Raw genomic sequence first — 20,199 nt, forward strand, 5'->3', positions numbered from 1 at the left:
TGCGAGGAGTTAAGTTGGACGATACAAGCAAGAACATTTCAGGATGAAACATCAACATTATGAGAGAGAAGAGGATCTACAATTCTGTTGTGGAAAAAGTGAGAAAGCCTGTTACTTTCATTGTGACTATATTCCCCATGGCATGATCATACATCACGGTCTGGAGAAACTTGGGTTTCATTATGAATTGATCTTTCATAACTACAGTTCAAAACACTAGGGAGTGGAGTGAGCATATTTGCTGCAATTGACTAAAATTAGGGTTTGTGTATTTGTCTGTAAATATGGCTCAGGACTCAGACTCTGAAACAATTTTCAATTCCTGTCTCAGGTTAATAACAAAGGAAATCATCTCTTTAACGAAAATGCCATTGGAGATCGTGTATAATTTTGTGATACTCTATAGCTACTAAGGCACCTAGGAGAGCAAAGCTTTCTGATCAATTCCTTTATAGAAGCACAGTCTAAAGGGTTTTGCCATTTCCTGACTCTAGGCAGAGATAAGCTGGGCCAGCTGCTCTGTTCCAGCTAACCACCACAAATGACTCTGCCCTGTGGCCAGCTTTGCTGAACCCCAGTTATAGAGTAGCAAGGTTATTGAAAAAACTGTTAAAAAGGGAGAGAAAAAAGAAAAACTACCCACTGATTCCAAGGCTTTTATTCCCGCACGACATGCCATATCTTTGGGGTCTGCAACCACAATAACAAAGGTTATTTGTTTATGTACATTGGCTTCCAAGCCAGCCCCCAAATCACAAATAAATATTATAAATGGTAGACAGCAACACGGTTATTAAATACTCTATAAAGAATTGTTGCCTTGGGGACTTCCCTGGCAATACAGTGGTTAAAGTCTTCGCCTTCCAATGCAGGGACGCGGGTTCAGTCCCTGGTTGGGGAGATAAGATCCCACATGCCTCATGGCCAAAAGACCAAAAAGACATAAAACAGAAGCGATATTGTAACAAATTCAATGAAGACTAAAAATGGTCCACATTAAAAAAAAAACTTTAAAAAAAAAAAGAATTGTTGCCTTGAAACCTCCTGCCACCAGGAAGGTTTTCCAAGGAGAATCTCTTGCCTGGCTATGAATAGATAACAGCTGGTCAGATTATCACTCTACCTTACAATTCACAAAAGACTTAAATAATGTGCATCTAGCCTCATCTCTCACCACACACACCTCCTCTCTAACCTTGCATTCCATCCTTAGACCTTGTGGAATTTCTATGAATTCTTTGAACGTGGCTTGCTCCCTCTCATCATCTCTCAGGCTGTTCTTCAGTCACCTCACCCAACGAGTAGCTCTGATTAACCTTTAAGATCTCAACTTTGCTGTCACCTCCTCCATGAAAGCCTGCATACACACCCCACCCTAAGTTGGATAACTCCTGTCGGTTCTCATCACTTCCCCTCTCATAGCACCCAGGATGCTCTTTGCTTGTCCCTCTTTAATTCGGATGCCCACAAGGAGAGGAACCATATATAACTTGTTCAACACTGTATCTACAACAATTAGCGTAGTGCCTAGAAAACAGTAGCCACTCAATTACTATTAATATGGATGAATAAGTAAATAATTAATTGATTTTAAAAGTACAGAAAATAAAAGAAAATAGAATTTTGACCAAAAAACAAAATATGATCTGGAAATCCTTGCCTTGGTTATATAGAGCCTATGATTTACTTATTTCTTTAAAAATGTTGCATCTTAATGATGAGGGTATTGAGGAGAGGGTGATGCATCATCTCTCTGTCACCACCTAAGCACAGCATCATGAACGTTAATCATAATAACTCACATGATGGAAGGTTTTCCAGGCAGTGCTCCAAGTGTTTTGCACTTTTTTGCATTCACTTACCTGATCCTCACAACAACCTCATAACAGAGATACTAATATTACATCCTTTACAGATGAGGAAAATGAGGCACAGAGAGGTTAGTTAACTTGTAAAAAGGTACACAGCAGGGAGTCAGGATTTTAATTTAGACATGGATTAGATGCCAATAGGAACCATCTCAATTAAATATAAAAAAAAAGGTTTTAGCATCAGGGGAATGAGAAACACAGGTAAATTTATCATGGATTTGGTCCACAATTGCCTCCCTCCATCATGTTTAGAGTAGAAAACGCATCTACGTGGTCCACTGATAGCAGCCAAGAATTTTGGACATGAAAATCCCTCTCAAAATAAAAGAAACTACGATTTCAAAATACAATTTCCAACTATAATTTCAACTTTATTTTACTACTAAGTAAATAAATCCAAAGAGTGTTTAAATGCTGAGTATTCTTTCTTGGTCCTGAGGTTAAATATTGATACTGGCTATTACAGGAAATTAATATAAACACGTGCCTTGAAGAAAATATTAATAAGAGAGAATCAGTGTAAAATATGTTCCATGGATTCCAAGCTTTGCACCGTACTATAGGAATAAAAAGTCACAGAAATTTGGGAATGTACATGAAAGTCAAACAAGAATGGATACTGCCAACCTTCTCAGAGCCTTTAATATGTTATTCATTGTGAAACCCCATACATAATATGCAGTGTTTCCTAAGCTATTTATTTTTTTAATAGATCTTTATTGGAGTATAATTGCTTCACAATACTGTGTTAGTTTCTGTTGCACAACAAAGAGAATCAGCCGTAGGCATACACATGTCCCCATATCCCCTCCCTCCTGAGCCTCCCTCCCATCCTCCCTATCCCACCCCTCTAGGTCATCGCAAAGCACCGAGCCCATGTCCCTGTGCTATGCTGCTGCTTCCCACCAGCCAACTATTTTACATTCGGTAGTGTATATATGTCGATGCTACTCTCACTTCACCCCAGCTTTGCCCTCCCACCCTATGTCCTCAAGTCCATTTTCTATGTCTACCTCTTTATTCCTGCCCTGCAACTAGGTTCATCAGTACCAATTTTTTTTTTTTAGATTCCATATATGCTCATTAGCATATGGTATTTGTTTTTCTCTTTCTGACTTACTTCACTCTGTATGACAGACTCTAGGTCCATCCACCTCACTACAAATAACCCAATTTCGTTTCTTTTTATGGCTGAGTAATATTCCATTGTATATATGTGCCACATCTTCTTTATCCATTTATCTGTCGATGACCACTTAGGTTGCCTCCATGTCTTGGCTATTGTAAATAGTGCTGCAGTGAACATTTTGGTACATGACTCTTTGAATTATGGTTTTCTCAGGGTATATGCCCAGTAGAGGGATTGCTGCATCATATGGTAGTTCTATTTTTAGTTTTTCAAGGAAACTCCATACTGTTTTCCATAGAGATTGTATCAATTTACATCCCCACCAACAGTGCAGAAGGGTTCCCTTTTCACCACACACTTTCCAGCATTTATTGTTTCTAGATTCTTTGGTAATGGCCAATCTGACAAGGGTGAGGTGATACCTCATTGTAGTTTTGATTTACATTTCTCTAATAATTAGTGATGTTGAGCATCTTTTCATATGCCTCTTGGCTATTTGTATGTCTTCCTTGGTAAAATGTCTATTTAGGTCTTCCACCCATTTTTTTAACTGCATTGTTTGTTTTTTTGATATTGAGCTCCAAGATCTATTAGTATATTTTGGAGGTTAATCCTTTGTTGTTTCATTTGAAAATATTTTCTCCCATTCTGAGGGTTGTCTTTTTGTCTTGTTTATACTTTCCTTTGCATGCAAAAGCTTTTAGGTTTAATTAAGTCCCATTTGTTTATTTTTGTTTTTATTTCTGTTACTCTAGGGCATAGGTCAAAAAAGATCTTGCTGTGGTTTATGTCAGAGTGTTTTTCCTATGTTTTCCCCTAAGAGTTTTATAGTATCTGGTCTTACATTTAAGTCTTTAAACCATTTGGAGGTTATTTTTGTGTATGGTGTTAGGTAGTGTTCTAATTTCATTCTTTTACATGTAGCTGTCCAGTTTTCCCAGCACCATTTATTGAATAGGTTGTCTTTTCTTCATTGTTCTTGCCTTCTTTGTCATAAATTAGGTGTCCATATGTGCATAGGTTTATCTCTGGGCATTCTATCCTGTACCATTGATCTAAATATCTGTTTTTGTGTCTTGATTACTGAAGCTTTGTGGTATAGTTTGAAGTCAGGGAGCCTGATTCCTCCAACTCCATTTTTCCTTCTCAAGGTTGCTTTGGCTATTTGGAATCTCTTGTGTTTCCACATGAATTGTAAAATTTTTTATTCTAATTCTGTGAAGAATGCCATTGGTAGTTTGATAGGGATTGCACTGAATCTGTAGATTGCTTTGAGCAGTACAGTCATTTTCACAGTATTGATTCTTCCAGTCCAAGAACAGGGTACATTTCTCCATCTGTTCATGTCATCTTTGATTTCTTTCATCAGTGTTTTATAGTTTTCTGAGTACAAATCTTTCACCTCCTTTGGCAGGTTTATTCCTAGGTATTTTATTCTTTTTCTTGCAATGGTAAATGGGAGTGTTTCCTTAATTTCTCTTTCTGATTTTTCATTGTTGGTGTATAGGAATACCAGAGATTTCTGTGCATTAATTTTGTATCTTGCAACATTACCAAATTCATTGATTAGTTCTAGTAGTTTTCTGGTGGCATTTTTAGGATTTTCTGTGTATAGTATCATGTCATTGGCAAACAGTGACAGTTTTCCTTTTTCTTCCTTTTATTTCTTTTTCTTCTCTGATTGCTGTGGCTAGGACTGCCAAAACTATGTTGAATAAGAGTGGTGAGAGTGGACATCCTTATGTTGTTCCTGACCTTAGTAGAAATGCTTTCAGTTTTTCATCATTGAATATGATGATTGCTGTGAGTTTGTCATATATGGCCTTTATTATGTTGAGGTAGGTTCCCTCTATGCCCATTTTCTGGAGAGTTTTTATCATAAATCAGTGTTGACTTTTGTCAAAAGCTTTTTCTGCATTTATTGAGGTGATCATATGGTTTTTATTCCTTACTTTGTTAATGTGGTGTATCACATTGACTAATTTGCGTATATTGAAAAATCCTTGCATCCCTGGGATAAATCCCACTTGATCATGGTGTATGATCCTTTTAATGTGCTATTGGATTCTGTTTTCTAGTATTTTGTTCAGGATTTTTGCATCTATGTTCAACACTGGTATTGGTCTATAATTTTCTTTTTTTGTGGTATCTTTCTCTGGTTTTGGTATCAGGGTGATGGTGGCTTCATAGAATGAATTTGGGAGTGTTTCTCCCTCTGCAATTTTTTGGAAGAGTTTGAGAAGGATCAGTGTTAGCTCTTCTCTAAATGATTGATAGAATTTGCCTGTGAAGCCATCTGGTCCTGGACTTTTGTTTGTTGGAAGATTTTAAATTACAGTTTCAATTTCATTACTTGTGATAGGTCTGTTTATATTTTCTAATTCTTCCTGGTTCAGTCTTGGAAAATTGTACCTTTCCAAGAATTTGTCCATTTGTTCATGGTTGTCCATTTTATCGGCATATAGTTGTTTGTAACAGTCTCTTATAATCCTTTGTATTTCTTCAGTGTCAGTTGTAATTTCTCCTTTTTCATTTCTAATTTTATTGATTTGCATCCTCTCCCTTTTTTCTTGATGAGTCTGGCTAAGGGTTTATCAATTTTGTTTATCGTCTCAAAGAACCAGCTTTTAGTTTTATTGATCTTTGCTATTGTTTTCTTCATTTCTATTTCATTTCTTTCCTTCTACTGACTTTGGGTTTTCTTTGTTCTTCTTTCTCTAGTTGTTTTAAGTGTAGGGGTTAGATTGTTTATTTGAGAGTGTTCTTGTTTTTTGAGGTGAGATTGTATTGCTATAACTTTCCCTCTTAGAACTGCTTAGGTTGCATCCCATAGGTTTTGGGTTGTCGTGTTTACATTGTCATTTGTTTCTACGTATTTTTTAATTTCTTCTTTGATTTCTTCAGTGATCTCTTGGTTATTTAGTAACACACTGTTTAGCCTCCATGTATTTGTGTTTTTTACAGTTTTCTTTTTCCTGTAATTGATCTCCAATCTCATAGCATGGTCAGAAAAGATGCTTGATACAATTTCAGTTTTTTTTAATTTTCTGAGGCTTGATTTGTGACCCAACATGTGACCTGTCCTGCAGAATGTTCCATGTGCACTTGAGAAGAAAGTGTATTCTGCCACTTGTGGATACAATGTTCTATAAATATCAACTAGATCTACCTGGTCTATTGTGTCATTTAAAGCTTGTGTTTCCTTACTTATTTTCCATTTGGATGATCTGTCCATTGGTATAATTGGGGTGTTAAAAGTCCCCTACTATTATTGTGTTATTGTTGATTTCTCCTTTCATGGTTGTTAGCATTTGCCTTATGTATTGAGGTGCTTCTATGTTGGGTGCAATAAACATTTATAATTGTTATATCTTCTTCTTGGATTGATCCATTGATCATTATGTAGTATCCCTCCTGATCTCTTGTAACAGTCTTTATTTTAAAGTCTATTCTATCAGATACAGGTATTGCTACTCCAGCTTTCTTTTGATTTCCATTTGCATGGAATATCTTTTTCCATCCCTTCACTTTCAGTCTGTATGTGTCCCTAGGTCTGAAGTCGGTCTCTTGTAGACAGCATGTATATGGGTCTTGTTTTTGTATCCATTCAGCCAGTCTATGTCTTTTGGTTGGAGTATTTAATCCATTTACTTTCAAGGTTATTATCTATATGTATGTTCCTATTTCCACTGTCTTAATTGTTTTGGGTTTGTTTTAGTGGGTCTTTTTCTTCTCTTGTGTTTCTTGCTTATAGAAGTTTCTTTAGCATTTGTTGTAAAGCTGGTTTGGTGGTGCTGAATTCTCTTAGCTTTTGCTTGTTGGTAAATCTTTTGATTTCTCCATGGAAACTGAATGAGATCATTGCTGGGTAGAGTAATCTTGGTTGTAGGTTTTTCTATTTCATCACTTTAAGTATATTCTGCCAATCCCTTCTGGTCTGCAGAGTTTCTGCTGAAAAATCAGCTGATAACCTTATGGGGATTCCTTTGTATGTTATTTTTTGTTTTTCCTTTGCTGCTTTTAATATTTTTTCTTTGATTTTAATTTTTGTTAGTTTGATTAATATGTGTCTTGGTGTGTTTTTCCTAGGGTTTATCCTGTATGGGACTCTCTGTGCTTCCTGGACTTGGGTGACTATTTCCTCTTCCATGTTAGGGAAGTTTTTAACTATAATCTCTTCAAATATATTCTCAGATGCTTTCTTTTTCTCTTCTTCTTCTGGGACCCCTATAATTCAAATGTTGGTGTGTTTAGTGTTGTCCCAGACGTCTCTGAGATTGTCTTCAAGTCTTTTCATTCTTTATTCTGCTCCTCGGCAGTTATTTCCACCATTTTGTCTTCCAGCTCACTTATTCGTTCTTCTGCCTCAGTTATTCTGTTATTGATTCCTTCTAGTGTATTTTTCATTTCAGTTACTGTGTTGTTCATCTCTGTTTGTTTGTTCTTTAGTTCTTCTAGATCTTTGTTAAACATTTCTTGCATTTTCTCAATCCATGACTCCATTCTATTTCCAAGATTCTGGATCATTTTTATTATCATTACTCTGAATTCTTTTTAGGTAGATTGCCTATTTTCTCTTCATTTATTTCGTCTTGTACGTTTTTACAATGCTCCTTCATCTGTGATGTATTTTTTTTCCATCTCTCTTTTTTTTTTTTTTTTTTTTTAATGAGTGGGATTTTGTTCCTTTCTTACTGATTGTTTGGCCTGAGGCTTCCAACACTGGAGTTTGTAGGCTATTAGGTAGAGCTGGATGTTGGTGCTGAGATGAGGAACTCTGTGAGACCTCACTCCAATGAATATTCCCTGGGGTCTGAGGTTCTCTGTTAGTCCAGTGGTTAAGACTTGGAGCTCCCACTGCAGGAGCTCAGGCCTGATCCCAGGCTCATGAACCAAGATCCCGCAAGCTGCCCAGGGAGGAAAAAAAAAGAAAACAGTAACAAAGTAAAAACTAAAATTAGACTAGGAAACTAACAGATATGTTAGGAAGAATATAAACATAAAAATATAGATGAATCAACAACTGGAAGGTACATCAGTACCACAATAGCAAAAAAGAGAAGGAGGGAAAAGGAAAAAAAAGGGGGGACGGGCAGGAAGGCCTTGGCTGTGGAGGGCCAGGCATAAGCAAGGGTGAGGTTTGGGTGATGGGCGGGCCCTATGCTCAGGACCCACTGGAAAAGTGGCTGGAAAAGGCCCTGGGGGCTGTGGGGGGTGGCGCTTAGGCTCAAGGAACAGAAGGGGCCCAGGTGTGCCCCCCCATCCCTGGTCTCAGAGGGCAAGGGACCTCACCTGGGAGCCCAGCAGGCTTCCTGGGCTCATGTGGGTGGGGCAAACGCCCTCCTTTCCTCTCCTGCTCCTCTAGTCTGTTGTCTGGGAGGGCCCCTCCCGCCTGCCTCTCCTGATCTCCCCGGCCTGCCTCCTATGCCCCCAAGGACCTCCGTGGCCTGGAGGGGGCTTTGAGGGCAGGGTACCAGCCTGGGAGCTCCGCAGGCTCCCTAGGCCCAAGTGGGCAGGGCAATCACCCTCTGCTCCCCTCCCTCTCCTCCCAGATGGCTCCTCCCACCTGCCTCTCCTGATCTCCCCAGCCTCAGGGTTGCCAATCCTGTCTGGCCTCCACTTCTCCTCCCCGCTCAGTTCCCCTACGTCCTACCAGTTCATTTTGGAGTTCCTCCTATCTCCTTGGGTGTCAGAGTCCCCCACCAGTGGCCGGTAGGCACCCTAGTTGTGGGGAGATGCTAACTGCGTCTTCCCACACCGCCATCTTGACTCCACCTCTTCCTAAGCTATTTAATCATCAATTTTCTTCAGGAGTGTTCTCAGGATTCGTGTGTCAAGGAACTTATTGGGGGAATTATTGGTCTCACAGATGGTATTATTCTTATTTGCAAACACCTACAATGTTAGCCATTACAGGATCATCGTCTGGTTTTTACCAATTAAATATAGTATCAGATAGAAATGGTATAAAAAACCAACTATGAATTGCTATGAACACTGAAATTTGGGAAAGATATTAGAACCTATTTGGTGCAACCTCCCACCCAGGGCGAATGATACTATGAAAAACTGAGGTTTGGTTCTACTTTTCCATGTAATAATCTTACTATGAAGGATTAAAAGTTCCAGAGTAAAATGTTTCTCTGCAAGGAGATCATCACATATTCTACAGAAATAATTAGAGGCCACATCAGCTGCCTCACTAAACTAATTATAAAGGGAAAAACCTAGGGTGACAATATAATGAAATATGAATTTCTATTATTATATTCCTTTAATTGGACTAAATAGGCTGGACAGTAGCTTTATACCCTGTAAAGAACTTATTCCAGGAAAGTAACAATGACCTGGGAGAATGTAGGAGGCACATTTCAGGTCTCTAGCAGTCCGTAACTAATGAATGTTTAATAATACCCATAATTAACCAATATCTAAGCTGTAAGTCAGGAACACATGCTAGGCAAAGACATGGAGAACCAGTCAAGGACATAGCACAGGAGAATTTAGGTGGCAAAATTATGGAAAATTAACATATAAATGGTCCTTCAAATAGATACCCATTCCTCCCATTTTACAGATGAAAATAGTAAGGCCCAAAGATAATAGGTGACTTACCAAGGTCACAAGGCACGTCAAAGGCAGAGTCAGAACTATGAGGCTGAACCAATTGCAATTGCTCATATTTATTTGACCTAAAAAAATGCTAAAAGGAGAAGGAGGGAGAGGAGGAAGGCAAAGGGAGAGGAAGAAAAAAAAGAAAAGAAAAACTCCCCACTGCTAGCCCAGGCCTTTTTTTCGCAATATGCCAGATCTTTGGTGTCTGCAACCACTTTGCACTGAAAAACAGGGGGGCTTGGGGGTGGGGCAGAGAAAGATCTGGGATGTTGGGTCTCAATTACCGAAAAGAACCTTCACCTAAATATGAAAATCGACTCTAAGTATTGGGAAACTGGAAGAAATAAAGTCTAAGACCTTTCCATTTAAAAAATAAGATAACCAGTGGAGCAAAAAATAAATTGGAGAATGAATATAATTAAATATCTGGCTCAAATAATGCACCAGTTTGCAAATCGTAAAAAATAATAACCTTTAAAATTATTTTGAGCACAATCTAAGGGTTGGTTAACAGTAGTTCATGTTTCTTTTGAGCTTCCCTCCAAGGCTCCCTGGCTCCACCTAGTGCCAAGCAATCAAAAATTACACAATAAACATGACTTGGAATTCATAGCATACACTGCCACTTTCTTCTTTTCCTTAGAAAAGCAACCTGGGGAACTATTAACCTCTTCTCCACAAATAGAAACTGTGAAGTGTTTTAGCTCCTTGCAAACCTCAACGTTTATGACAACCATAGATGCCTGGATATATCTACACACTCATATCCTGAAAGAAATTCAGCCCAATAGACAATTCATTCTTTCATTCCACAGGCCTTATTGAGTGCTTTCTTTGTATTGGGCATTGTACAATGGTCTAGGATGGAAACCAAGACCTAACAGTCTGGTAGAGAAGAGAAACAAGGAATCAAATACAAGAGAGTGTAATAGGGGTTTATCGCCTGAATTGACTTTTAAGAATGACAGGAGGTATCCAAGTAAAGACTCAAGGGAAAAGGCAAGGCCTGAAGAATTAACAGCCTTGTGATAGCTTGTAAGCACAGACTGGAAGGCTTTCAGGGAACTGATTATAGCAGGAGGCTCTGAGAGGCACAAGGTGAAAAAGTAGACTCTGAAGCCAGAATGGCCTGGTTTAATCTTGATTCTCCTACTTTACCCTCCTGTGTATTGGTTTTCACATTCATCAAACTGGGATAGTAACCATATCTCTCACACAGGGTAATTGTTGAGGATGAAAGGAGTTAACACACAGAATGCACTTAGAAGAGCACCTGGCACATAGCAAGTGCTCAACATTTATTGGCTGTAACTATTCCAGCTGGAGTATAAGTACTTATGGACTGGAAAGGGAGGCAGTCACCAAATGATGCACAAATGGGAGCTGAGACTCCTTCTCCCTCCACACATGTTCTGTAGAGGAACCAGCCCAGGGATACTCACAAGCAGACACTTCCTTCCTTTCTCTAAGGACACCATGGGGAAGTCTAGAGAACCAGCTACCTCAGAGGTGATCACTTTCACCTTTCAGCCCTAGTATGAAGGAAAATGCTCCCAGCACCTCCCTACAGCCCTTAAAGTTACCAGGGGCTCAGTGGTTCAGTGGTTACATGAGACTAAGAGTCTCAGAGTAGAGAAATTTGTGCTCCCTGAAGCCTCCTCCATGTCAGGACAGAGGATGACTGACAGGGTGGACAGAGAATGTAAGAGAAAGATCATGGCTCACCGGCACTATCTCATATCTGTCTGCCTTCTTCTTATGTGTCTCGCATCTCTTGGTACATTCTTGTCTTCTACCCACCAAGGGACCATGGAGGAAAAGAAGGAAGAGGAGAAAAGAAGAGGGAAAAGAAGAAGGAGGAAGAAGAGGAGGAGGACAGAGACTAATATTTATTGACTGCTTATCTCCTAAGCATCTGCTATGTATTGATATTAATCTCATTTAATTAGCACAACATCCAATGAGATGGTACTATTATTATTCACATCTTACAAGTGAGAAAACAAACCAAGGCCCAGGGTGATTAAATAATTTACCCAAACTCACACAGCCGGTATGTGGTGAAGCTGGGAATCTAACATGTCTAAGCCACCACACTTACAGTCCTCCATGCACCCTTACGCTTTCTGAAGGCCATCAGCCTAATGGGCTGACTAGGCCTGCCTTCTTCATGAGGTGTTCCATGCTCCAAATGTCTCTCTCCTCCTCCCCACCCAGACCCTGGTCTAAATAGTTATTCTTTCAAAATACCTAGGTAATAAAAACTATATATATATATATGCATGTATTATATGTGTGTATTTGTGTTTGATTAAATTGATATTAAGAAAAAGAAGGGTTCTAATTCTCTCCCAGCAGTATACATCATAACACGCTCATGCAGGTGCACACCCCCCAACACTTAATCCTCCCAGAAATATCTGACTTTTGAACGGATTGTTAATTTGAATTATTCCTGAATAAAAAATAAAGAAATCTCATTTTTTCTTGAGAACCCCACACCTTATTTATTTATTACTTATTGGCTGTAACTATTTGGGCTGGAATATAAGTGCTTATCTTCTTTATCCTCAGACAACGAATACCCTTAAGATCAGAACCGTCCTCCACTATCAAATATACATTTATCAGCCATTTACAACTTCATATGCAATGAAGTTCATGTGTTACTTCTCCTGGGAATTGCCTTATAAGCCTCAACTTTACTATAGAATACAAAGTTTTCCCTCCTTCCCCCCACTACAAGAATTCAAGACCTCTCTTAACATGCACAATTCTTTCCTGTAAGGACCGAAAGATCAGAATTATGTGAGGGTAAAGAATCAAATTTGGAAGGAAAGAGAAGGAGAATAGGTCAAAATTCAAGAGAATGATTTTTACACTAAGAATTTTGTACTTGACCTTAAGAATCTCTCTATATTACTTTTCCTACTAATAGAAATAGAGATTTGTATTATAAGAGCATTTCAGATCTCTCCAAAGTTAAGCTATAAAAATAGAAAAAGGGAAATGGAAATAAGTATCAAGAAGTATTATGTAAAAACAATAAGCTTTACAAAAATCATTGTAATGTAATCAATGCAAAACATCCATTTTGCAATATGCAAGATCACGCTCTTAAGTCAACCAAACACATACCAAGATACCTTTGTTTTGCAGGCACTGCTACACACTATCAGGGAGATCCCAGGAAGGCAATGACTAGGCAGGCTTTCAAAATTGGTTTCTCACTCTAAATTTAATTTGACTCATCTAGTGCGTTATCTACATATTTTCTCATTTCTCACTCTGTTCAAACAGCCTGAGTCACTATTTTGATTTAAAATTTATAAAAGAAATGCTGTCTGTAGACACCTAGCAACTTGAGTCATTGATGTTTTTATAGGTAGACTTTCTTAGATAGAAAAGCAATATTTAGATGTCCGACAACGTGAATCAGGGATGTTTTTATAGCCCATTTTTTTAGAAAGACAAAAGATTTAAGGGGTTTCCCCTTAATATTACACAAATATCTTTAAAGCCTTTGGAGCCCTGCAGCATGACCCCTTGGACTACCTCTGATATCAGCCAAGCAGCAGGGGACAGCTTCATACAAGCTCAGACTCAACTCACCTATATCCTTGTGCATCTTCCTACTTTCTGCCTCAGAACCTTCACTGACGCTGGGCTGTGCAGCCCAGAAGTGCCCCTGAGCCCCTGGGGTCAATCCTCAAATAAGAAAGGGTCGTATACTGGGTGATCTAGGAATTCGAGGAGGGTAGAAAGGCATCACCTGAAGGGTTGCCTAAGGTGAAACTTGCAGGTTCTCAAGAGTTTTCAGGGGAATCTAGGCCCCCACTGATCACAGCAGCAACTTCGATAACATGCCCTCATATTGGATTTCCCTCCTTCCCTGTCTTAATCTTGAAATCACTTCCCAAATAAACTATTGGGTTGGCCACAAAAGTTCATTCGGGTTTTTCCATAACATCTTAAGGAAATCCGAATGAACTTTTTGGCCAGCCCAATACTTGCACAGAAGACTATTTCAGGCTCTGCTTTCTGGGAAGCCAAAACAAAACAAGATGATTCATATTTTAAAGTGTGCAAGTCTTAAGGTCTAGTTAGTTTTTGAAAAATTGTAAGCTGAAAATTCTGGTGATCTGAATATACCTCTCTTCATACTATAGGGTTACCCAAACAATTCACAACAAGTGAAATTGAGAATTATTAAGCTAGATAAACAACAATTTCTAATTTTAAAAAAGCAATATTAACAGGAAATGAAATGTAAAACCAGTGTCAAAACCATACTATGATAACTAACAATATGTACTTCTGGAAATTCCAGTTACTTGGGAGCTTTGTAATTGCCAAGACAATGTGTCAGCCAAATATGTTCAAAGAAGGAGAAATTCAAATCTTTGACGAACTTCATTAATGCACTAGTGCTTATAACACCAAATTTTAGAAATACCTTAATACCTCCCATAATAGTTCACTAGTAGGTAAGGCTTAGCCACATGTAAAGAGTAAGAACTATGGAATTGTACATCACTCACTGACTAAAGAACAGACTTGGATTTTTGGATTAGTTCTCAACCCACAAACTCAGGGAATAAGAAATCTTTTCATTACACGAAGCTATCTACTGTGATGGGGATTTGTCCCAACGGAATTTGACCTATTATAAGTTTACACAGGGGTATTAATTAAATTGCTTGTTTTAAGCAGGGGAAAGTATCTTCTGAATGGTAAAAAAGATAAAGATTATTCTTAGGAAGCCTTCTTAGGAACCAATTTTTGTTCATTTAAAACTATCAACAACTGAAAATAACTTCTGAGGCAAAGAGGATTCATTTAAATCCTCATTTAAAACTATCAACAACTGAAAATAACTTCTGAGGCAAAGAGGATTCCCCAGAAGGCTGCTGGACAAACAAATGCTTTCTCAATGGAAATGCAGGGCAGGTTAGTGTGTGGAAATGATCCACGGACCTTCCGCATTAATAGGGTTGGTTTCATTCATTCAATAATGAGTGCTCTGCATAAGCCAACATCTTGCTAGGCACAGGAAATAAAACCGTCATGTCCCTATTTTCACTGAATATACATTTCTATTGGGAACACAGAAAATAAACAAATACAAACATAAACACAGAGTTAGAAATTATGACAGGTGCTAGGAAGAGAAGTATAAGGAAGAGACCAAATTTAGATGAGGGTCAGGAAAGAACTCTCGAGGGAAGCAACATTTATGCTGAATCCTATAAGAATGAGTAGGAAGGAGTTAGCCAGATAAAGAGTAGGAGAATGAGAGGTCCAAAAAGAACACTCATGTGCTAATTTCACAAGGCAAAAAAGAGCTCACTTGGTTTATGGAAGATTTTCTAAAATTAATGAGTAGGAACATAATAAGCAAGGCCAAGAGCGGCTAATGATGAAGCTGGAGGGGTAGGTGGAGACAGCTTTGTGGCTCCTTGAAGGCCATATTAAAATGTTTGGACTTTATACCAAATGCAGTGAGGATTGTAGAAACCATCTTGTCTAAACTCACACCAAAAAAAGCATGGGGGCATCAGCAGCTTCCTAGCAAAGAGCTAATCACGTCATCTCTTCTTGAATGTCAGGGAATTTACTGTTAAAAACAGCCAGTGTTTATGCTGGATAGCATAACTAACAGGAAACTCTGCCTATAGAGATTTAACTTTGTGTAATTTATCTCCATCTAACAGAACAGGGTTGTAAGAGGGATCCAGGGCAAGCCAGTAGATCTGCAAGTGAGAATGAAAGTGGTGAGATGTGTTTAGCTCCCGGGACTGAGATGGGGATGGATCAGAGTGGAGCAGTGAACACTTCTGTCCAGAAGACAAGACAACTACAGCAAGGGCCATGCCCCAGGTCCGGGGTAAGGTGAGAAGAATAGAGGGGGAAGGATCTGAACAGTTATTTAGTATCTAACGGACACGAGGCGCTGTGCGAGTTATCTCGAGATTTCACGTAATCTTCACAACCAGTCTAGGACCCAGTATTCTCGCCTCCATTTTACAGAGGAGGAAAAGGAAACGGATGAGGTTGTCGACTCTGAGGACACAGCTGGGAAGGAGCACTTCACCACCAGAAGTAAAGGGTTAAAAAAAATTCCCTTTCACCTAGATCTTTGTCTTATCTTTCTAACCCCCCTCAAAATGTCTGTCCGTATGTCGTCATTAGTTTATAAATTGACCAGATTGTGGTGGCCAATAAACAATGAGCTCATTAAAAACCACTTGTGGGGCTTCCCTGGTGGCGCAGTGGTTGAGAGTCCGCCTGCCGATGCAGGGGACACGGGTTCGTGCCCCGGTCCGGGAAGATCCCACGTGCCGCGGAGCGGCTGGTCCCGTGAGCCATGGCGGCTGAGCCTGCGCGTCCGGAGCCTGTGCTCCGCAACGGGAGAGGCCACAACAGTGAGAGGCTCGCGTATCGCAAAAAACAAAACAAAACAAAAAAAAACACCTGTGAAACAGTTGGGCCCAGGGGATTTTGTCTGATAACCGTGAAAGGTGGGGCTGGGGATATGGCTGCAAAACCTGGCAAGGGCTAGTCTATCTCCCAGGGCCAGAGCACGGTTGCTTTCAGGCTGAAGGCAAGTCCCGCCTGCAGGTGGGAAGACATTGAGAATAACAGGCTCCCCTGCGGTTACTACGTCCTGTAGTTCCTTTCAGTTCGCCTTTAAAGAACACAGGCAATAAACTGCCACTAGGTGTCCTCAAAGTAAAAATAATCACGGCTTCAAAAGTACCTGGGCACATTTAAGAACGAACATGACTTACTTGTCCGGGTTCTTTGACTCCTCGGCGCTAAGGGATAGAGTGGCATTTAGTAGTTAATTTAAACAGGAACATCTGACTGCTGTTAATGACATGGAGTTCTGTAAAGAAAAGGACATTTCAGCTGCTTTCATTTCTAATTAGGGCTTGTATTACTCTGCTTCAGAAAGGCAGGTCAAGGAAACGTCAAGTGGGCAGTGGAAACACTGTTCTTGCCCAAACCCAGCAGTCTCCTGGAGAGCTCCGCAGACTAGAAAACACCTGGGGACCAGCTTATCATTGGCTCTGAGCTACTGAGCAATTTCAAGACTACAGAAACTGCTCTGGAAGATTTTTAAGGTCGAAACAGCTTAACATTTAAATTAGGTGAATTGCAGCAATTGCTTTTTCCTAAAGCAGCGGCTGCAGTAGCCTTTGTTTTCTTTAGTTCTGGCATGGGCAAAAAGAACACTTTAGCAAAGTATGTCTGTCCTCAGCCCGTCTTTTAAAGGAACACAGACTTCCCTTCTCACCATTGGTCTCTGCAGGCTCAGCGTCCCCTTCCTCCTCTCCTTCCCTCCTGCCCCTTCTCCTGCCCAGTTCTTTTTCCCATCTCCACCTCTTCTGTTTCTCCTCTTCCATCTTCTCCCTCTTTTAACCATTTTTACACAAAAAAAAATCAATTTCCTGATAATCTTTTCTACATTCAGCATGAATAAGTATCTGGTTTTAAAAGTCAGGAAACACACACACACACACACACACACACAAGAGGAAGGAAGGAAAAGAAGACTAGAAAACAAGTATCTCTATATGTACCTGTCCAAAACTTAAGAAGGAGAATTAGGCTTCCAAGGGCTGGGGGGTGGTGATAGAAGCCATAGAGGGTTGCCTCCCTTCGTTTTCCCTGCTTCAGATGCTGGACTCCTGTATCATGTTTTTGGAATTTCTAATCTGACCACAGCCGGGTGACTCATACCCAATGACTGACTGTTTAGGCTTCTGCAAAACACCTGGAAAGATAAAACTAACCTAGAAAACAATCTCTCCATGTTAGCCTTTCAAAGTGGGTAGGGGAATTTTCAGCATTTATTTCCATTTTGTTCACCAAAGAATCACAGGCCTTAATCTTGATTTCAGACATAGTTGCATCTGACGGTCAAAAACAATTTCCAAATCAAGTGATAAACTGGCATGGACTAAAGCTTGCTTCTGCCTGGAGAGGGAAATAAAAATGAGTCAAAGGTGACCTTATTTGGGGCCAGGTAGAACGGAGGTGACTATGGTGGGTGCACCCTGTCTGCTGGCAGAAGCCAGCTCCCTGGCTCCACAGACCATCCCTCTCCTCATGCACCTCACTGACCCCACTTTGCCTCTCAGGGATACATCTTCTTCTCTGTTTCCCTCAAGGCTAACTGAGATAATCTGTATGACTAAAGTCCTTCTGAAAGCAAGCCATAAGGGAAAGAGAAAGTGGGGTCCACATCAAAACCTAAATGTTAACTAAATCCATATAAACAACCATATGCCAGCACGCCTCTTCCTTTTGTGTAAGAATCAGAAAGGGAAAGGAATCAAGAAAATACTTTTCTGAAATTCAGGAGTCCTGAATTTAGAAACCCTGGAGGTAGAAGTAAACCGTACATACAAACAAATAACTACCTGTTTAACTCTTGTTTCTAAGATAACAGCTAACGTTAATCAAGCACTTAAAATATTCCTGACTCTGTCCTAGGAGCGCTACAAACATTAAATAACTTAATGCTCTCAACAGCCCTACAAGGTGTATATCACTTTTTAAATTGAGACATAATTGACATATAACATTGTATAAATTTATGGTGTACAACATAAATATATACATTTATATATTGCAATATGATTACCATTATATATCATTATTATATCCATCGACAGGAAAACTTGCTCAGAGAGGTTTGAAACAACTTTTGAAGTGAACAGCAATTTCCTCTGACATAATTTGACTGTGGCCCTCATACTGCCTGAGAGCCCGAGGAACTTGGGAATTAGGACAAACTGTATAAGAATTTAGTTGGGAAATTAGGCCATTTATTAATTTTGAGATCTTCAAAAATGAAACTGATATTTCTCAATATACAAAGGAGGGAAACATACTCTCTGACCGTTCCTTGGTCTTGTCTTTATCTTTGTTAGAAGATTATCCATATTCTTTGCCAGTAGACTCCATTCCCCACTCAAAGCACCCAAGGGTACAGAGCTACCGGGCAAAGGCCCAGGATTTGAACCCAGGGAGATACAGTTCAGAGCATGGACTCTGACTCTGCTCAGCTGACTTACCTTGTTAGTTCCCCTCATGCCACTAACACTTGAGACCAAGTTTAAAGTGTAGAGGACTGAAACTTTTAAAAATCTGAGTGCTGGTCTTCCCTGGTGGCGCAGTGGTTGAGAGTCCGCCTGCCGATGCAGGGGACACGGATTCGTGCCCCAGTCTGGGAAGATCCCACGTGCCGCGGAGCGGCTGGGCCCGTGAGCCATGGCCGCTGAGCCTGCGCGTCCGGAGCCTGTGCTCCGCAACGGGAGAGGCCGCAACAGTGAGAGGCCCGCGTACCGCAAAAAAAAAAAAAAAAATCTGAGTGCTCTTATGTGAATGAAGGGGAACAACTGAAATGACAAAGGAATGGAGGAAAATTCACTCAAATAGCCGACTTTCATTAGAAACCAGCTTGTCTGTAGTACTATATCCCATTTGCAACACGTTGCCTGAGGTTATTAACTTTAGTGCTACTCAGTGTGCTCCAAGGACCTGTGAATGAGAAAAGAACAAAAATTTGGTAGCACCACATCATCCAAGCAAAAGATTCTATATGTTCAAAAATATCTGTCTGCCATGGATTAGAAATAAAAACAATTGGTCCTTCAAGACAAACAGTTTAAGAAGCATTAATTTATTTCACTAGGATCTTGGTAGGTGTCTCCAGGTCTCCCTTATAAGGCTTAAGAATCATTCAGCAAAACCTAAACTTACTGTCTGCCTCTCCAACTTGAACCTGAGTTCCCCAGGGATGAGACTTTGTTTTGTTCACTGCTCTATCCCTAATTCCTGATGTTCAGTGAATCTTTGTTGAATGATTGAAATACACTCATTTCCCAGTGGGAAACACCTCAAGTCTTGTCCAAGAGGGATGAGACTTTGTTTTGTTCAGTGCTCTATCCCTAATTCCTGATGTTCAGTGAATCTTTGTTGAATGATTGAAATACACTCATTTCCCAGTGGGAAACACCTCAAGTCTTGTCCAAGAGTTGCTCTGGACCACTTTGAGAATGAGTCACAGGACCCAGGTGATTGCAGTCCTCTGTCCCCAGCTTGCCTCCTCACCTTCCTACCATCCATACCCTGTCACTCAGCCCAGACCTTCACCTCCCCAGGAGGAGAGGTAGGAGAAATTATTTCCATTTATTTTCCCAGATGAGCATCAGAATTATTTGGGCACATTTTCCAAAAAGTCCTGTTGAGATTTTGATTGACATTACTCTTAATATATACGTTAAAGAAACACATCTTTAGGACATTGAGTCTTCTCACTCATGAACATATGTCTATTTTCTTGTCTTTTATGAAGCGTATTAAAATCTTACAGTTTTTGTATAGTTTCTGCATATTTATTGATAAGCTAATTTTAGGATGCTTTATTTTTATAGTTGCTATGGTATATGAGGTCTCCCCATAACCTTTTATTTTCTAATTATTGATATAGAGGAAGAAATGAATCATTTTGTGAATATTTATTTTGTATCAATTCAATTTAAACTTTTACTAATTCTAAGAATTTTTCAT

Source organism: Delphinapterus leucas, chromosome 6, assembly GCF_059928025.1.
Source record: "Delphinapterus leucas isolate spDelLeu-1000000601 "Yukka" chromosome 6, BTC_Dleu_Yukka2, whole genome shotgun sequence".
Classification (NCBI taxonomy): domain Eukaryota; kingdom Metazoa; phylum Chordata; class Mammalia; order Artiodactyla; family Monodontidae; genus Delphinapterus; species Delphinapterus leucas.